Source organism: Alexandromys fortis, unplaced genomic scaffold, assembly GCF_014885135.2.
Source record: "Alexandromys fortis isolate MF-2015 unplaced genomic scaffold, M_Fortis_MF-2015_v1.1 scaffold_37, whole genome shotgun sequence".
Taxonomy (NCBI): Eukaryota; Metazoa; Chordata; class Mammalia; order Rodentia; family Cricetidae; genus Alexandromys; species Alexandromys fortis.
The window spans coordinates 8158864-8179611 of record NW_026067914.1 but is presented as its reverse complement, the minus strand read 5'-3'; positions in this window follow the sequence as shown (position 1 = coordinate 8179611).

Sequence of the window (20748 nt, the reverse complement as noted above, 5' to 3'; positions counted from 1 at the left end):
TATACATTTTGTTAACAAAATAAATCCATAACCAAATTAGAAGAACAAAATAAATGATAATAGTTGACCAGAAATCCACGGAGACAGACACATACTAAATCTATTGCTTGTCCATGTTGCAGGGTTTGCATCATAAAACACCTTAGGATGGGTGTCTTAAAAAAATAAAATATACTTTCTCGCGGTTCTGGACTCTGAAAGTCAAGAAAGGAAGTGTCAGTAAGTCTTGTGCAGTGAGGCTTCTCTCTGGCTAATAGGTGTCTGCTTTCTTACCTAGTCAGTGCCAGGCTTTATGACAAAGTACCATATACCAGGTAACTTATAAACAGTAAACACTCATTTCCCACAGTTCCAGAATTGAGTAGTGGTTAAGTGCAGGCACCGGCCATGCTGAGTTCTAACAACAGCCTCCTTCCTCCTTCCAGAGAGTGAACACACACATCATGTCCTCATACGGCATGGCTCACAGTGGAAAGCACAGTCTTAGGACTCTTGTATGGGCCATAATCCCACCAGAAGAGCTCAACCCTTATGATTTTATCTACTCCTAATTGCTTACAACATCCTCACCTGCTAATAACTCCATGTTGGGTATAGAGTTTCAGTATGAATAATGGGGGCTCAGGAGGTGCGGCTCATCAGTCTATAACACAGTGTGCACAGTATCTCATTATTATTATAGGAATATAGGAAAGCTCATCATATTGAACAGGGTCTCAAATTCATGACTTCCTTAATCTTAGCTACCTTTGCTACTACTTTAAGGATCTTGTCTCCAAAACATTCACATTTCGGGCCTGTGAGATGACTCAGTAGGCTAAGGACTTCAATCTGAATGTGTGAATTTGATTCCTAGGACTTATGTAGGAGGAGAGAACTGACTTCTACAAGCTGTCCTCTGGCTTCCACAGGCACACCATGACACATGCTAGGCATGTGAAGGCAGGAACACACACAGAGACACACAATAAATAAATAAATGTAAAAGATTTTTGAATAGTCACATTTAGAAATACTGTGAGGTCTGACTTAAAGATAAGAATCTGAGGAGACACAGCTCAGTCCAGAAACCATAGGACAACACAGGGGCTGCCAAGGCCAGAGGTGATATAATGAAACTACAGTGTGTGTGGAGACATATCCTTTGCCTCATTGCTATTAGTTTATACATCAATCTATAAACTATAATATAAACAGGATAATGAAGGAGTTTGGGTCAAAGAAGCCATGGTCTTTCAGAGTGGTATTTTTTAAGAGAAACAGAGAAGCCCCATTCCCAGAAAACAAGCTTAAATAAGGCAAAAGTTAGAATATGCAGGGCTAAATGCTGAGGCAAGGCATGAAAGTATTAAGTCAGTCTTTATGAAATCTTCTCAAATACACAGAAGGAATTAGGAAAGAACAGGTCATAGAAGCTATGTTCAGACAGTTCAGCATCCAACAGGAGTTCTACAAGAAACGGAGAGTGGGGACAATGGGAGGAAACTTCCAGAGAAAGGATTCATTTTAATCTAAGAAATGAAAACAATCAAAATTATTACATTTTGAGAACATACTAATTTAATAACGAGGGCATAAATAAACATATTCAGAACCAAACAAGTGTGGCAACATTTTCAAATCTCAATTTAAGCACATATTCTTATAATCTTCAGGCACATATATTTTAAATACATCAAGAGGAACATAAGAATAATCATCAGGTTACATTAGATTTAAATATGTCACATGAAGTACAAGATGCCCGGTTAATACCTAAATAGCAGATAAACAATCGATAAAGCTTTAATATAAGCATTTCCAAATTACATGGTATATGATATACCTAAGTCTTAAAAAAATTCTTTGTTTCTCTGAAATTTAAATATAACTGGCTAGCCTATGTAATTATTTCTAAATCTGGCAACTTTAATTAGATTTCTCATCTGCAAGATAACACTGAATTTATATTGTCAATCTTCTGAATACGTTTTTTTTTTATGTCTGGCCAAATCATCATTCAAAAAAAGTTAATCCTGCAATAAAATCCAACAAAAACTGCTAGAAGACATGTATAGCAAAACAGTTAAGTCCAAACATTTCTAGGCTAAAAATATTAATGTATAATCAAAATCACAAAGTTATTAATGCAGGAGGTAGGGGGGAAACTTGAGGAAGAAAGAACAAAAATGATCCTTTGTTATTTCTAGGGAGGATGTAAGTGATGCCAAACATGAAGATAAAATATGCAAATACATACATAAGATGATATTTACTCCCATAAAACTATTAATTAAGTTACAAATTCTATTCTCTCCCACATAAATGCTGTTGGACTCATTAGTCACTGAACTTAACCCTGGATTTTCTGTCTTACTGGAATGGTGTGCATTCTCCATGTCTGTCAGTGCCTTTATTCCAGTGCAAAGCAGTTTGCAATAGAACTCTCTAACAAGCATCCAGTCAAATAGCAACACTCAGTAGCACCCAAAACATCCCTTTCCCAGCTTGAAATCTTACTGTGTCACTGATCAACTGGCACAGTACACCACATGTAACCTGAGCCAGTGAAGGCTGCCCTCTGGTAAGCAGTGCATAAATATAAATTCAAATGAATTAGTGAAATAGAACAATAGAATTTAATGAATCACATTGTCAGGATATACTGGTAAAGGTGTAAGAGCAAGAGAAAAGGGAGAAGTGAAAAAAACTGGGTTCATAACTAGATAATTTGAGTAGAACTGGGAGCTGGAATGATGATAAATGTTCAAAAATATAGTAATGGACATGTAAACTGACAATGAATAAAAATGGAGATGGAGTTTGCAGTTAAAATGTGGTTGGTAGATGTAGTCGGAGGATGCTTGTTAGTTCCTGGCTGCCCAAACCACAAAATGATCACTCAGAAACTATATTATCTGCAATACTGTTTGGCCAAAAGCTTAAGTGTATTGCTAGCTAGCTCTTATATCTTAAATGAACCCATTTCATTATTTTATATTTTATGGTAAGGCATGTGGCCTACCAGCAAGGTTCCCATACATCTGTCTCTGGCAACAGCTACATGGTTTTTCTTCAACTCTGCCTTCTGTCTCTCAGCATTCAGTTTAGTTTTCCTGCCTAGCTCTATTCTGCTATGCCACTGGCTGAAACAGCTTTATTCATTAACCAATAAAAGCAATACATATACAGAAGTACTTCCCACACCTTTCCCCCTTTGCTGTTTAAATAAATAAGAAGGTTTTAACTTTAACATAGTAAAATTGCATATAACAGAACAGGTCATAAGTGGTTTTTAGACATAAAAAAAAAGAAAAACAGCCCAAAAATCACAATCCCAGAGAACACAGACAACAATGAGGACCCTAAGAGAGACATACATAGATCTAATCTACATGGGAAGTAGAAAAAGACAAGATCTCCTGAGTAAATTGGGAGCTTGGGTACCTTGGAAAAGGGTTGAAGGGAAGGGGAGAGGCAGGGAGGGGAGCAGAGAAAAATGTAGAGCTCAATAAAAGTCAATAAAAGAGGTATCAAGCAAGAATTACAGCTACAATATTTATATCCACTTTATCTTTTATCATAACTAAGGAAAACTATAACTCTATTCTTCAACTCTATCAAAAACTTCAGAAGGATATAATATTACCTAAGTAAACAAGAAGTGCATTATAAGCAACTTCCAAAACTATAGAATTGACAGAGACATCTTGCTGCCTGGACAGTCACCCAAAGGTTATCTATATTGTTAGAGCATCCATCTTCAGCCTACAGGCCCATAGTATCCAGCAGACTCTTCCATGAAGCAGGAAATTTGAAAATCGTTTTGCCTTGTAATAGCAAAGTCCATCAGTTGCTTTCTTCTGTGTCCTGCAGAATGTCTGGCAGACTCTTTCATGAAGCAGAAACCTCGAAGAACCATGTCACCTGTAGGCAACTTCAGCAGTCATTTTTCTGTGGGTCCAGTCAAACAGTTCAGGCAAGATCAGTTTTTTGCCCAAATGGCTAACAAACTCCATGAAGAGCCACTTTGATGCCCCTCTTCCTTTTGAAGTAGCTTGGCGCTGCCAGGAGCAGATGTGACTCACTGCCATGAAGAGTCCTAAGTTCTTAAAACATTTTAAATGACATATTCTTTAGTCTTTGAAAGGTTTGAAGAACAACTATCCATCTGAAATATATCTCTGTACATCTAGAAAATCTAACGAACATGACCACAAGCTTGACTATTACCGATTACTCTACTAACCTATATTTCTTAGTTGTACATTATATATTTAAATGAGCTGCACAAACACAATACCTTAAGCAAGAGCAGAAATATACATATAACAAAATTGATCATAAGTTTGTGTCAACAGACCACGATCGATACCAAGGCAAAGAAATCATAACAGTAGATAAAAGAATAGATGAGTTAACATTATTCAGAGAGTGTCTCCACATTAAGGACAAGACTAAGGATGGAGACTCTGGGGTTGGCATCTCCATCATCTTAGAAATTAAGAGTGATTAAAAGCCAAACATAGTCCTTGGTTTGTCCTATGTAGATTTCCTGCTATCAATCCAGAGTCAGTAAACTCTCACTAGCTCAGGTCAGCTGTTTCTGTGGGTATCACCATCATGGTCTTGACCCCTTTTTCACATATTATTGCTCCCCCTCTCTTGGACTGGTCTCTGATAGCTTAGCCCAGTACTTTGTGGTAGATCTCTGGCCCACTGAGTGTGAGGGACAGTTGTCAGGCTTGGGTAGTATATGGGGCCACTGGTATTGGGACCAAGATTTATTCCTAGTGCTTAAACTGGCTTCTAGGAGCACATTCTCTGTGAAGGACTACTTTTCTCAGCCTGGATACACGGGGGAGGGCCTTGGATTTGTCCTGAAGAGTAGTGTCTGACTTTGTTGACATCCCATGGGAAGCCTTGCCCTTTCTGAGGAGTAAATGGAGGGGAATGGGTAGGGCAGGAAGAGCAGAGGGCATGGGATAGCTATGTAAAATGAGAAAAGATTGTATTAAAAAATTCTTAATAAAAATATACAAACAAAATTCAAATGTAGGGACATACACTTATAACCCCAGCAATCACAAGGGATGTCTATCATGGGATTGAGGCCAAACCCTATCTCAAAAAATAGTGCCAGAGTAATTAAGAACAAATTAAAAACAGTGGTGTTATGGCAGAAAAGATGGTGAAATTTCTGGAGAGAAAGGTAATCATAGTCAGATGCTGCCTCACAGTCAAGGGATTTGAACAGAGACATTGAAGCTACACTGAATTTGTTATTAATGGTTTTATTGGTTTTTTTTTTTTGTTGTTTTTTTTTTTTTTGATTTTCGAGACAGGGTTTCTCCGTAGCTTTTGGTTCCTGTCCTGGAACTAGCTCTTGTAGTCCAGGCTGGCCTCGAACTTACAGAGATCCACCTGCCTCTGCCTCCCAAGTGCTGGGATTAAAGGCGTGCGCCACCACCGCCCGGCCTATTAATGGTTTTAAAGTGATTGTGAATCCTTGCAGAAATGACCCAGATGCTCAAATGTTTACCTTGCACCCATCAATGTGGGGTGTCTCTTTCTTCTTCTCTTGAATTTGCCTCACTGGCTCCAGAAGCAGCTCAGCACTAGCTCCAACCCAAGGCTTCATTTCTATTCATCCTTAGAGCGCCCGGAATCATCTTTGTAAGAGTGGTACCACCCATAGTGAACCCCACACTCCCACATCATTTATCAGTCATGAAAATGCAGCACAGGCTTGCTCATAGGCCAATCTCAAAGAGGCATTTTCTCAACCGGCGTTCTTCCTTCCAAAATGACTCTAGTTTGTCTCATGTTTACATAAAACCAACCAGTACAGAAGTCAGAAGGCTTTTTTTTTTCTTTTTCAGCTCGATGAAGACAGGAGCTATGAGTGGACATACATGTACAGACATGTTTGCTAATGAATAGAGAAATTTAGGGGAAGTTATAGTTGATGGTCTTTGGGCGTTTTTTGTGTGTTTCATTTTGTTTTGTTTTCTGTGAAACAGGAGCCAAGAGATAAAAGGGCTTACTCCAAGAAAGAGCAGGATGAAGGGACGAGCTGAAGATACCTATTCTCACTTTAACCACTACTGACGCCTTAGGTCACATGATTCTTTTTCCTGCGACCCTGTCCTAAACAGCGTCAGAATATTTATCATCATGCCATGGCCTCCACACACATGTGAGACTCCCCAGTTTTAGCAGCTGAAAATGTCTTAGGACAAGACTAAATGGTGTCTCCTGAGGAAATCGATGCCAGTTGGGAACCATTGGTTTATGAAAATGAGATGGTGAGACTGCCCAAGAAAATGTTGCAAATGACAGGGGACACAATTAGTTCCCAAGTGATCAATCTTAAATAGGCTGAGAATCTGTTCATTAACATGTTCCAGACATGTACCTGTCTTCTCTTGCTGTTTCCATGGTCCATGAAGACACTGTTTCTCAATTTTCTCCTCCATATTCAAGGGAATTAATCATGAATTTCTAAGACAGAAACTTGGAGCAAATGTTTGGGATAAAATTAAATGTTCTCAAAAAATTACAAGAATTTTCACTACTTAACCCTTTCCCTCCATTTTGACTATCAGTTCCCAAATTCTTTGCTCTGGATGTGTGATGAGGAAGCAGGCTTTTGTGTCCCAGGCTTCTGATTAAGACTCTTTTTGTTCAGTCTCAAAAAAATTCCCTCTAAAAGCAGTCCAGGCTAGTGTGATTTGTAAGTAGTCGAACCGACTTAGGGAGCCTCTTCCAACAGCGCGTACACAAGATGACTGTTCTGAATATTAAACAAGAGAGAGGAAAGTGATATCAACACACATATCACTGCAAGTAGCTCATTCATTCATAAAACCATTTTCCTTACTGTGATTACTCTCCCACCCGTTCATGTAAGTGAGGCATCAGGAAACAACTTGGCTGGTGAATAAATGCAAATTAAGCAACAGGGCAGAGTTAGGCGTATGAACCTGAGAGGAGGTATTCAGTATGCAAATTCCCTAGTCTGTATACACATACCATTTACATCTCCTGTCTTGGAATACATTGGAGAACAGGGAAAGCAACTGACTTTCTCCTCTGTTTTGATTGTGAAAGCCTGGTTGACAGAAGGAAGGCAGTGGGTTTCCAGCAGAATCACAGAGCTCAATAGTATAAAATCCCTTCTAAAGGAAGCCGAACTATCTGCATTATCTGTGCGGGGCAAAGTCTTTTCTTTGTTGATGGTGTCTATTCTTAGAATTGGCATTTAACAAATACGTTAATTAAAGCGTTAGACTACGTGCTATAATGTTTGGCATGCATTCTGTGACAAGTCCTATTGTGCTTTTATGTCAATATTATTCTTTAGCAGATAACATTGTTCCTCATTCAGGCAAATCAAATGTTGAATCTGGGTAAGGTATCTATGAGGAAGAACAAAATGACTTGCTTTACTAAAAGAGTGGGCCTTATTTTTTTTTTTAAATCAAGTGTGACCTCTCCTTGAGTACCATTTACTGAAAGAAAGAAGAAAAATGAAGAGGAAGAAGGAAATTTAAAAGAAGAATGGGAGAGGGAAGGGGTCTATACGTGGCTCATTACCCAGGGGGAAGGGGTGGGAATCTAACTGCGTTCACAGCTCATAATAACAGGTCTTTCGTCAAGGGGCAATTTCCACTTGTTATGTGTATTTATGCATTTGCAGCTAACACACTACAAGCGACTGCAACCGGAGATTAAGCTAAATGAAGGCCTTTCTCTTTCCTTCTTAATTTGCTTCCTTCTTCCACGTTCAAAGAACCTGCTTGAATCGAGAGATCTGACCTAGATTCCTTTTTATCAAGAAGGTTGCCTGCCGGTTGCAATGTGAGAATCAAGGGGGTGGGGGAGGGCCCGCAGTTTCCCAAAGTTCAAGTTTAGGAAACATTAGCATAAGCACTTTGATGATCGTGACAGGAAATCTAGAGAATTAATCTCTAAAGCAATCGGAGTTCAGTTCCTCCTCGTCTTTATAGATCAGAATGACCTATTTGAATTAATTATTCCAGATACAAAGAGACAGCTGCTTTGCATAGATAGTTAGCACTGTTACCTGCTTTCAGGGCTGTTACCTTGAGTAAACTGCTTTCAAAACCTGAATTCCTACGTTATTCTACTATTCTTTTTTTTTTTTAAGCATCTTTGAGTGGAAAGGAAAGCTAAGTGGTCCATGGGCAAACATGACCGTAACTTGAATAGCTTCACATACAGAGTTTGAATTCAATTCCATTGCTTATGAGCCATTTGCTATTGGACAACTGACTTAACCTCTTCTGGCTAGCTTCTGTCTCCTATAAAATGTAAACAACATCATATTCATAAATAATCTATACAAACCTACTACAAATTATATACCTATTATTGCTATTATACATCTATGGTTATTTATAGTAAAGCTTAAGAACCTACTTATATTTCCTGAATTTAAACACAAAGATATTGTATTACACAAAAGTAGCATAGTTCCTATAAAGTAGCTTGTTTCATATTGCTCCTCTGCTTCACTACACTGTTGTTCTATCCATGTGAATGGACTAAATGAAATAATTAAAACAAGAAGTAATAATTAGTAAACTTATACTTCACTCAGTTGGGACTCTTCAACACATTCAGATCTCTTATGTAAAAGTCCCAAGACATTTACAACAAGGGATTATTATATTTCACATTTAGAGAGGGATAAGAAAGTTGAAGGATTGGCTCTGCAGAGCTGCTTCAGAGATTCAAACTTCTTATTGTTCTTCCAGAGCTTGGCTCCCAGAATCCACACGGAACAGCTCACAACTGCCAGTAACTCCAGCTTCAGGAGAGCTGAGAGCCTATTCTGGCCTTCAAAGGCAACTACATCCACGTGCGCAAGCACACACATGCACATAGAAACCTATGCCTAAACATAATTATAAATTATAATGAGTCTTAAGAAAAAATATGCCCTTCAGGCACAGGTCCTGGAGGATCCAGGTTGGAGGTTTATCCTGATACTCACAAAGAAGAGCAGCTCTCATTTCTCAACAAAGAAACTTCTCTTTGCAATAGACAGTAATCATTATTTTGGGGAAAAAACATATCTGACTAAAATACAGAGGTCAAGGAGTCATGTGGTGCCTAACCCCAGCTAATCTCCCTGTGATGCAACTCCTGCTCCTAAGGCCAGAAAGATTGGAAAAGCCAGAGACACAGAAAGTCTGCTGTGAGATGGTGTCTTCTAGAAATGTCAGGGGAGTAATAATCACCAAGTCTCAAAGCAATGAGCTAAACAGGACATGAACAAGGACAACACCAATAAATATATTAGTATGGAAAGAGGAAACCTCACAGGACCTCAACTTCAGACAAAGAACTACAGACAACTAAAAACTGCTCTTCCCCAGGTAAGAAGCCCTTTAACTACTAACTAGTTGTCTAATATCAAGTAGTCAGCTCTGAAATTATAAACATACAAGTAACATTATAAATAACATTATACAGACTTAACAGGCCATTAACTATGAATTTATGAATATATGTATACACAGACATACACACTTGCACATACACATAGACGATTAAAGAAAAAGAAGCCAGATGCCCGAAATCTGAAAGAGTGTAAGGTAAGTACATGGGAGGGACTGGTTGGGATGAAAGAGAAAGGGGAAAATAAGATAATTGCATTTTGTTTTCAAAAATACTCTTTAAAAGTTTTTTTTTTAAGAAAATTGAGATACAAATGAATACAAGCTTCTCAGCTGAAGGTCACTCCTCATTGGTGATAGTGTGACTTTTGTTCATATTTTTCAGTCCACTGGTTTGCAGGCAGCAGAGATGTAAATATCTGTTGACCATTGGATGAACAAACAAAAGAATAATAATAGACAGAAACTGAGACAAATGATAAAGTATCATTAACTTCTTTAAATCCAAGGGAAACTAAAGAATCACTTTCCCAGATCTTCCAGCCATTGCTTTTCTTGCACATTTAAAGCCAAATCTTGACTTCAGTTAATGATGGTGTTTTCCTCTTTTATGATGTCTCCAGTTCACATATTAATTCACTTTGATGGCTGTGGAATGAGACCTACCAATCAGAAAAGATTTTCTCCAAGCATTCAGGACTAGGAAAAATTAAAACTACATTACCAAGCCAATAGACTTCAACATCTACATAAGAATTGTCATTAGAAACTTCTCTGAGTATTTTCTCTAAAAAAAATATGTTAGAAACTCAAATCACTATCACGTCACAGAACAGGATAAAAAGAATCTGCGGATGCCTAAGAGTGCAGCTTTTCCAGCAGTTTCAGCCATCATTAGCCAAACTGTTTTCATACTTCCAAAAGCTAAACCATGTCTAATAGTATCCTCACTAATAGCGGATAGACATTAGAGTAAATCCATTTTTTAAGGGATCATTGAGTGCCTTAGCTAGTTAAACCGGAAGCCTACGGTAATCAGAGAGAAGCACTTCTTGCCTTCTCCTATGGTTTCTTCATTAGCGGTGGTAATAATGACTATAGTTAGCTCATAACTAGTATATTGTTAAGACGATCCCTGGGGTGCCCTTATACACTCTATTTAATTTTGACTTCCGGTTCGGTCAGTTTATTTTGTGAGCCAATTGCTTTCCTGCCATTCCCAGCTCTCCAGAGTTTGCCGAACTTAGGGAAGTCAAGCTGTTTTCTTTCTGCTTCATGCTTCACTGCTAACAACAGCCAAATAGCCAAACATAGAATTCAGTCTTCAGTGCTTAGGCTATGCAAGTATCTGAAAGTGAACAGCTTCATTTTCAAAGTCACAATTCAGTCTCTTAGCTTAAAAAACTGTAAGACCCAGATTGAAAGCTTTATATAGAGGTGTTTGTATATGCATGTGCACATTTGTATATGTATATATGCATTGTATAGATGCATGTATACTGTGTGTGTATCTGTGTGTGCATAGATCTGAAACCTACAAAGAGCATCATGAGACTTGAGGAAGAGATCTTAAGAGTGGTAACAAATAGAATGGGTAATGGGATACCTATAATAAGAAAGCAGAAGGGAGAACTAACTGGGAGGAGAGAGGAAATGCATGGGATGTGCAGCAGGACGGTAGTGTGGAAGGGGGAAAAACTGAGAAAACTGTACAATAACACACAGGTGTGAAAATGCCAGAGTGAACCCCATCATTTTATATGCTAACTTAATGTTTTAAAATTTGTCTTTATTTTTGAGAATTTCACGCATGAAATATGATCATGTCGACTCACCATTTGCCCCCTCCAACTCTTCCCTCATCTCCTTAACACATAAGGAGATAGCCCCTCGTAAGCCGATGTCCTCGCTATTTTTATAATCTACTAAATCCAGTTAGTGCTGTATAGGAGCATGGCACTATTGACTGGAACATGGAAAGCCTCCCAGTGTCCGCAACCCCGTTGTCCTCATCCTCCAAGAAGAATCATTTTCCCTCCCACGGTCAACTGTCTACTGCTAACAGCTGCCCAGTAAGGGCTGGGCTCTGGGGATCATCTCTCCCACTTATGCTGGAGTTTTGTGTGGAGCTCGTGTTGGTCTTGAGCAAGTGACCACAGCTGCATTTGCGAGCACAACAGCCAGATCATGTCCAGAATCAGCATTTTACAGTTCTATGTCCCGTCTTCTAACTCTCACATTCTGTCTGCCTCCCCTCCCAGTGCTCCGGGAATCTGGGTGGGAGGTTGGGTTAATACAGACGGCCTACATGGGACTGAGCACTCGGTCCCTGATTCTCAGTTGGCCATTTATGCTTCTCTCCACCAACAGCTGTCCCCTGTAAAGAGAAGGCCTCAAACCAAGGCTGAAAAGAGCCCGTGTCTATGGGTGGAGGAATAGATGCTTAGAGGGCAACTTGACAGCATCACCATTTAGCAAAATAACAATAGCAGTACTACCTCAGGGCCATGACCTCCAAATCCATGGACTCATGACCATGATTATAGAACCAGTCATCAAATTCCCTCCTGTGGATAGGCGTCAAAGACAATTAGAAGGTGCTTTGTCACCCCCGCAACAGTCATTCTTCATTTTTTAATTTATTTTTAAATTTTTTTTATTTTTGAGATTATAATTACAACAATTCTCCCTTTGTTGTCCCCCCTCCACAGCCTCCCTTTTACTCCACTTCATTAAACTTCAGTGTTTAAAGTGTTAAGGGAATGATGTTACCTACCCCATCCATATCACTGCCCTGGATTCTGCTGCTTTGCTACTAAATAATTGTTCTTCTACCATATTTGATACAGCTCTCAATGCAACTGTTTTACGCCAGTGCCTCACGGTGTCTTGTCTTTTCTAGATATCATATCTCACAGCATCACGATGACTGCTCATACACAACGGACATCTAGGGCGCTCATTCAGAAAGAGCAGCCGCGCTGATTGTGCGGCTAACCCTGCTTGCAAACATGGGGACTCTGAGAAACGCACAAATAACTCTAACATTTGAACGTTCGCGTTTGCCCCTCACAAACAGTAACACTAGCCGTATTCATATGGTTCCTAGGGAAGCAGGGATTAGCTCAGGCTTCCATCAAATTAGTTTCTAGACTAGACAAAACAGATTATACTAATGCAATTTCTTCAGTAATTCCTTCCACGTGACAAGTTTTCATCTCTCTCTGAATCTCTGTGCCTTTCATATATATGCTTTTAAAAAAAAAAGAAATGGGAAGAAGAGATAAATCTTCTGAATAATTTCAGAATAAAATGAAGGATTGTTTTTATGCCTGAATGGTCAAATTAGTTGTATCCATCGATTAATTGTATTGATATCCACATCAAACTTGGCTTCATTTCTGCCAAGGGAACAAATAATGAAAAACAAAATATTCTAATTTCTCCCCTCCTGCAATTGATGTCAAGGTTTTGGAACAAGTCTCCTGCTTAAAGCTTTTGAATGATTATGGAAATTATTCTATAAAAATTAGAGAGCAATCAAAATCACTAGTCAGAGAACTCAGTGATCTTTTAAAACTCTGCAGCTGGAATAGATATAAATAAATGGTTCTGGGCATTTGTTTATATCAAGAAATATGATGTTATTCACACACACACACACACACACACATACACACACCTCGTTAGAACAAGCAAAGATTTCAAACTTTGCCAAGGAGACTCTGAAAGCCACAGACTCCAACTTGTTTTCCCAATTTAATTTCATCTGTCCTGATTCTATTAGAGTGACATAAATTACAGCAAAAACGTAATAAAGTGGACAACTAAGTAGATTTTCTATCCTCTTCAGAATAAATATGATTAAACGGGTAACATGCAGATTTTTCCAAAAAAAAAAATTTACCCTATAAGATAAATCAGAAATCAAAACCACCCCAGTCAGACAATTAAGGGAAATAGTTTGAAGATGAAAATAAAGGAAAGAAAATAAAATGGCAGTGACTGTTTTTCCCAAACAGTCATTAACATTTGGGATGGTTTTCTGTCAAGGCCATCTCTGTCAGTTAACAAAACCAGACACAATCCTAAAAAGCACAAGGCAGGAAGCAGATGGTGGCTGCATGCAGCCTCTAAGGAAGTCAGACTTCTCAACGTATCTTCTCATTTTTGAAATCCCCAATTGCTCTTTTGTTATTATCTTACTTACCATCCTATAGATGAATGCAACACATTAAAACAATCAACACATATAGTCAGCATCCCGCGATTTTACAGTGTTTAACTCAGTCATGGTGAGAGTTCTTTCTCAGGCAAGTGTCCAGGAACTAACTGAAAACGTGATAAACAAAAACACACAAAAAATACAACTTAGTGTTCTTGAGGGATTTCTTATTGACTTCTTGATCTTATATAATAGGCAGCTCTTTTTCTCTGGTGTCAAATAAGCAGATTCCTAAATTTCAGGTAAAGATTAAACATTTAATATTTGATTAACTAAATATTAGAATAGAACTTAATATAACAAAATAGAATCAAGATTTCCCTCTGTGGAACAAACTCAGCATGAATTAATTATTCCAAAGACCTTCCTTTCTTTTCCTTAAGAAAAGAGTCACTTCACTCACTCATGTGCTGGGGGAGTTGCTTACTGTGACCAGGGTTAGCATGGGATTTCAATTAAAAACACTATTTTTTCAGGAATAAATGAACCCATTGTGAAAATAGCTATCTACAAATAAGCCACCACTATGATCTTGTCTGTGTAACTCCATAGTGAAGAAGAAAATTATCAACCCCTTTTTGTTAAACATATTGGACTTCAGACTCCAAAACACATGGTTTTAAACAGTCAGGAAGAAACTGGAAGGACATTGGCCAGCTGGGGAAGAACAGTTACATAGATGCATGTATTTTTTTTTTTTAAAGCTGCATGATCCCCAAGTAAAACTGACTTTTTCTAAGAGACAACTGCTTAGGACACAAGAATTTCTTAAACTTCAGGCAATTCCCTGAGTATTGATTCTCCTTTTAGTTAGCCCTTAAATGGAATCCACTAGGGCAGAGTGAGACAAAAGGAAAGAGTCCTGTGAAAGATTCAACTTTAAGTGTAACTAATGCTTCATAGGAAAAGGACATAGCTGGAGACTTCTTTAGTGTTAAATACACAATACTCTATAAATTTATTCAATGTCAGTTTTAAAATACTGAAAAAATATTAAACACATGCTACTGGAAGTGTCATTTAGCTTGAAAGAACTTTATGAAAGTAATACACTCATCACCTTGTTTAAAATTAAATTGTGTATCTGTGTTCTCGATCTTTTTATTTTCTACTAATTTACCTCTTTTTTTTTTTTAACACCTTAGAATTAAGCAGGGATCCCTATTCTTATTCCTGACTTACAGACCAAGTTAAGCACTAAGTATAAAGAGCAAGCCCCACCCAAGCAGGCTTGTTACTGACTTAGGACTTCTGACATTATGTAATACCAATTTTTTTTTCATACAGTCCTTCTGGATATGTCAAAACTGACTATAAAAACCAGAGAGCACATCCAGATGGAAACCTGAGAGCTCAGACAACAGTGGCTACAATTTCCTCCACCCTTGTTATCTGATGACAATATGTGCAATCTCTCCGAAGACACAAAGATATTGAAAGCCTAACTTAATACTGTTTTAAAGAGAAACACACGTAATAATCCCCTAAGATGCTCTGCCTTCTATTTACTCCACACACCAAGCCCCAGGGTCATAGAAGGATAAGGTAATCTGGTCAGATAAAAACAACTGGACAGTTTTGACACCGAAAATTCTTTCTCCGAGCAACTTGTAGTTAGCATCTTTGTAAAGATTAAGAAATAAACGTGTGTGTGTGTGTGTGTGTGTGTGTGTGTGTGTGTGTGAGACAGCAAAACACTTCACACAAAGTGCTGCTCATAATGGTCCTGTCAGACCCATGGGATGTGGTGTACATTTTAGACGTAGGATTTCCTGGAGACTTTTCGTGACCATGAGCAGACCGAGGGTTACAGTGCACACAATTTGCTCTCGTTCTCCAGTTATGTAGAAAGGCAGTGACTGCTGAGCCCTATACATTTTCCTTTTTGATGGACACCAGCAGTCCTACGTCTTCCCGGGGCCTACGAGGCTGACACTCACAGGGTTTTATGCACACTATTCCATAGCAATTCTGCCTAGGGTATGAATTGTTAGGTAACAATGGCTCTTAGATTCACAACAAAAGCCCTGGCTTCAAAGACCCCTGGCAGCAGCTTCCTCCAGAATAAAATCATTTGCAATTTTTTTTTGTATACAGATACTTTAATAACGTGCCACTGAAGTTTTGAAGGAATTTCAATTTATGCAAAATGAAGAAAGGGAGGAAAAATAATAATGATGATAGTAATATAAACGCATACTTCAAAAGGGATGCAATCGCATTGCGTTCATTGCCAGGCTAGACACCTTATCAGTTATCCCTCTAAAGGTGTTTGAAATTGGGTTTGGGAGGTTTTCAACAAGCTCGGTTAGCAGTTAATCAGCCACAGTTAAAATATACTGTCATATTTTTCTAGAGAGAAAGAAAAGAAGAAAATGAAAGTGATATTTTCTTTTATGATAGCAGTTTTCCTGACTCCATGGAAAGAGATTTATTTTTACTAAAATGTAGGGTTTGACCTTTCATGTTTCCAGACATCTTGGCATAGTGTGGGCTTTCCTGTTATCTTCTGCTTCTGTTTGTCCCCTGGAGGCAAGTCCCTCCTATGGAGAGCTAGATTAAGGGGAATTTCGGAAAGAAGACAGGAAGGAGTAAACTGAAACGAAAACCCTTAATATCCATGAAGTGATTAAAATGCAGCCATGCCCAACAAGACCACACTGCTGTTACCAAACTGGCATTGACAACTTCTTTGAACTCAATTCAGTGGTAAAGGGGGAGATAAAAAAAAGAAATCTTTTAAGTTTGGGGAACCTCCAGGAAATAGACTCAGATTTTCCTGCACACACTGGCAGCATCCACACACTACCCAGAGCTGATAGTGAGTCCACATTTGGTTTGGTCTCTGCCAAACTGAGTCTAGGGCTGAGGCCAGGAAAGCAGCGTGCTACCCAGGTGTAGCGAATGACAGGTTAGCTCACCGATTTGTGACAGTTCGAAACTTTGGCAACTCAAAATACACAGTGTACCACAGAGGACACACATTTTAATCTGCCAGAGTTAATGATCATAAACATTGTTTTATGCACGCGGTTGTTTCTTGAATCTCATCCTTTCCAAAGGCAAGAATAGACGGAACATACTCGTAATGATTTACCTTTGCTATTACAGTAAATCTGTGGCCCAAACACGCTTTTCCTGTTTTAGGAGGAAAGAACAGAAGGATGGGAAAGGTATATTAAACTAAAATCAAAATAACATCTCAAAGTCACACTTGTTTTAAAAGGAAAACCCAGCAAAGGAAAGTCAGCTCATTCTATTTCTTTTTCTCTGCAAATGGCTAAATAAAAAAGCACCACAGGGCAAAGCACTGACCTAATTATTGCATCCCAAAAGAAGGTTTATATTTTTAGTTTTGTACTTAAGCTCCGCCTCTGCATCCTCTAAGTTTCTCCTTACCTCCTCCTCTGCAGACTGATCTCACTATGCCCTCAAAGCCTTAGAAGTTTGTTCATCAATGGGCATCTAAATGAAGAACCAGTTGAAAGCCTGACAGGGCATCCTGGAGATAGGAAAGTAGGGGAAGCACAAAGGATGCTGTGTTCTTGGAAGAGCTATCTTAGAAGGAGCTAGAGTCAAGTGTGCTTTCACTGGAAAAAATTTCAACTGGGTCCTGCCATGAATGGAAGCATGTAAAAGCCTGTCTACCAGAAAGCCAGTTTGCTCTCCTGAACCCCATGAGCTTTGTTCCATGAGTTGTCTCTGGCTCATGTTTGGTTGGAAGATTCTGTAGTGCATGGAACTTCAAAACAGAGAATAAGCAATGGGCTTCAGATCATATTCGTCACCAGCGCCACTGTGGGTGGTCCTCACCGTCCTGCTATTGACAGCAATTGTGATTTCCACATGCTCAAAATTTAGGTCTTAAAATACACCCCTTGAATGTAAGCCATTGAAAAATAGGCAGAAGTCATGCAGATGGCTGAATTCCAGTTTCCTCATTGTTCACGATCCTATCTGGCATGAAATGCAGTGAGCCATTAAAAACTGTTTATATCATGTATATTATGAGGACTTAAGGCAAACAAATATAATGTCTATAAGTCAATAACTGAGTTTCTCCCATTCTCCCCAACACCCTACATGAGGATTAATTTAATATAATTCTAGAACTGAATTAAGAAAGATAATGAGCTGGTAAGTACGCAGTGCACTTTATGTGTAATTAATAACTAATCTGCATGTCTTTGAGAGATGGTAATATATCATATTTTCTGATTATAAAGTGTTCTTAATAAAAAGAATTATCTGCATTGCCCGCATTTCTGTCCTCCCTTTTCCATTTATTTTAAAAAGAATCTTAGAGTCTAAACTGAAAGCATTCCTCATAACAACAACAACAAAAATGCATGCAAAAAGGTCACCAAAATGCTGCTGTCTCTCATAATCAGAACAGTCATAGAATCACATAGAGTTTAATGTGTTCATCCTTTATATTGTCTCCATTTCAGACGGATGTGATCTTTGTTTCACCTCTGGCTTTTTCCTGCTATTTCTAGGCCTGAAGGGCCAACAAACCAGAAAAAGCAGCATACTCATAAATAAGGATAAGGACCCTAAATGAAATCCTGAGGGTTTAATTAGGAAGTCAGCCACCAAACCCCCACACGCGGAACTTTTCTGGGACATGTGCCTTAAGAAGCTTCCACAACTCAACGGCCCTTTTCGGCTTTCTATTTTTTACTGCAATTTCAAATGGTAAAAGCTGCCAGAAAGGAAACATCACTAGTGAGAGATTTTGTGTGTGTATTTCTTTTCTAACACATATACGTCTAATTTTAAATGAACATCTGGCCCAAGTGTTTAAGGTAAGCAACGTTCCCAAAGAAAAAGTTAGCGTGATTAGAACAAGAGAAACATTCCATGATGAGAGAGAGAGGGACGATCACTTCTTACCCAGCATGAGAAAACTACACTAAGGATATTAAAATAGTCCAATATCACATTTGAAAGAAAAAGAAGTCCTTCAAAAAATAATATAGGGCTTTGGCAATACAAACTTGAAAAAAAGAATGAGTAAATAGATAATGATTAATTTCCCCAAAGTAGCTTATGTGAATAAAGAGGAACAACTTAATAGAAAAGAATCTATCAGAAAGAGAAGCAGAGAAGCAAAAAACCAAAGATATGGCCAGATAGTAACTAAACCCAAGCCAACTAAACACTCTGGTAATAAAGGTCAGATGCAGCAACATGACTAGACAGCAAGCGAGACAGGATACTTAACCAGGCCAGTCCTTTTTCCTTCTCTAGTGCAAGGCTGGGGAGAGTTTCTCTTGTCTTTCACTGTGATCAACTACATCCATTCACTGGTTCAGAAGACGCTGTGTCTTCAGGTCACAGCAATTAGAAATCGCTCGTTCTGCTATTTTCAAATGCGGCATCTGTTTTTGAAATGCCGAGAGAAGTGTGGTGAGAAAGAAAGAAGTCTGAAATGCAAGAGAGGCCCTGGAGGCAGGGCGGGATCATTTAATGTTTTAACTACTAAAACCATTTGTCAAGTGTCCAACCTGGGCCATTTCTAAAGACAGAACTAGTTAAATGTTATTTCAGAAATTCTGGCCCCTGGGATATTTTCAATCATGCAAAGGTCCAAACTTTAGGACCAGAGAAAGTGGGTCCTTACCCAGGAGCTTTATGTACTGTAATACTTTTGGTAAAGACACAAAAAAAAAAAGATCAAAATACATAAAAATATAACATAAACAGAATCTTTCTCAAAACACACAGACAGAGCCATTAAGAATCTTGAAGCTAAATAAACTACAGCTCATAGTGGAAACTGGTCCAGGTGTCTTTTTCTACATCCATAAGCATCCTTGAAATAATTTAATTGTATTGTTTGGTATTAGTGAAAATATCATAAAATAACCGAGCTCATGTGTAACTACCATATTCAAGAATGTATTAGATGATGGCAAATGTGCAGTATTATTCCCCATTCTCAAAAGAAGCTCCAGGATGGCGAGTAGGGTTCGTGGAATAAGGGCGAAAACAACACTACTTAACACAATGAGACAATTAACATTCTAAGTAATAACTAGTTGTTAAAGGCACTCCTTAGCTCTGAGAATTCGGCTCAATTGTTTCTTTGGGGAAAATATGTCCTCAATTCTCCTCTTCTTTGACTTAATGGAAATGGAGTCAAGGGCCTTTAGTTTATGTTCTTTGTGCTCTTTCGCTTATTCCTAGCAAAGTACTTCCACCTACCATGCTGTCTCTTAGATTCTGGCCACATCATTTTCCAAAATGAATTTCTGACAAGAAAGACTGTAAATTTATGACTGGCAAACCAGAAGTGTCAAACAACCATTTATTGATTTAATAAACAGCACAGGGTGCCTCGTTAATTTGTTTACTATGTTGAGTAGCAGATGCACAGATTAAAAAGTTGTATTTTTGTTTCATAGAAATAAAAAAAATGAAAAGATTATCAGGGAAATAATGTGAGATCTGTAAGCATATTGTTGTATAGTGTGAACACTCCAGCAGAGTGAACTCCTACATGCAATTCTATAAACAGGAAGTCTGAGGTTTTTCATTGATTCATTGGCTCAAAATCGGTCTTTCACTTTCCAATTGGAAAATCATGCCTTTCTAGTTCCCAACATTGTGGTAAGGAAACTCATCATTACTATAGTTATTTGACTTAAAATCTGTACGTGCAACATACAAAAGCAACACAAAAGTTTTTCCAGGGAATCGTTCATGAAAGCAAACTTTTACCCACTTACTATTCTAGTAAGAAATTTCAAGATCGTGTATTTTGTAGTGCCACCTACAACCATATCAACTATGTAATGTTTGTATGATGCAGAATGATATAATAAATATTTATTCATACATATAATCAACCTACACACTGGTTTTCTTTCTAAATGCCCAGAATTGTGTTAAGCATTGGAAGTACAAAATAGAAGCAATAAATAGTCCTGTTCCTATGCATTGTAAAGAGATGGTGACTCTCACATAAATAGAGATGTGACTGCAATTACAGGGTGATATCGATGATGCACAGAGGGTATACTCTCTGCTCAGAATGTAGCATTGCAGAGTCAGAAAGGATCGCATCACAGCCTAAATCTGATGTGAAGAGAGAGTTGGAAAGCATGGAGG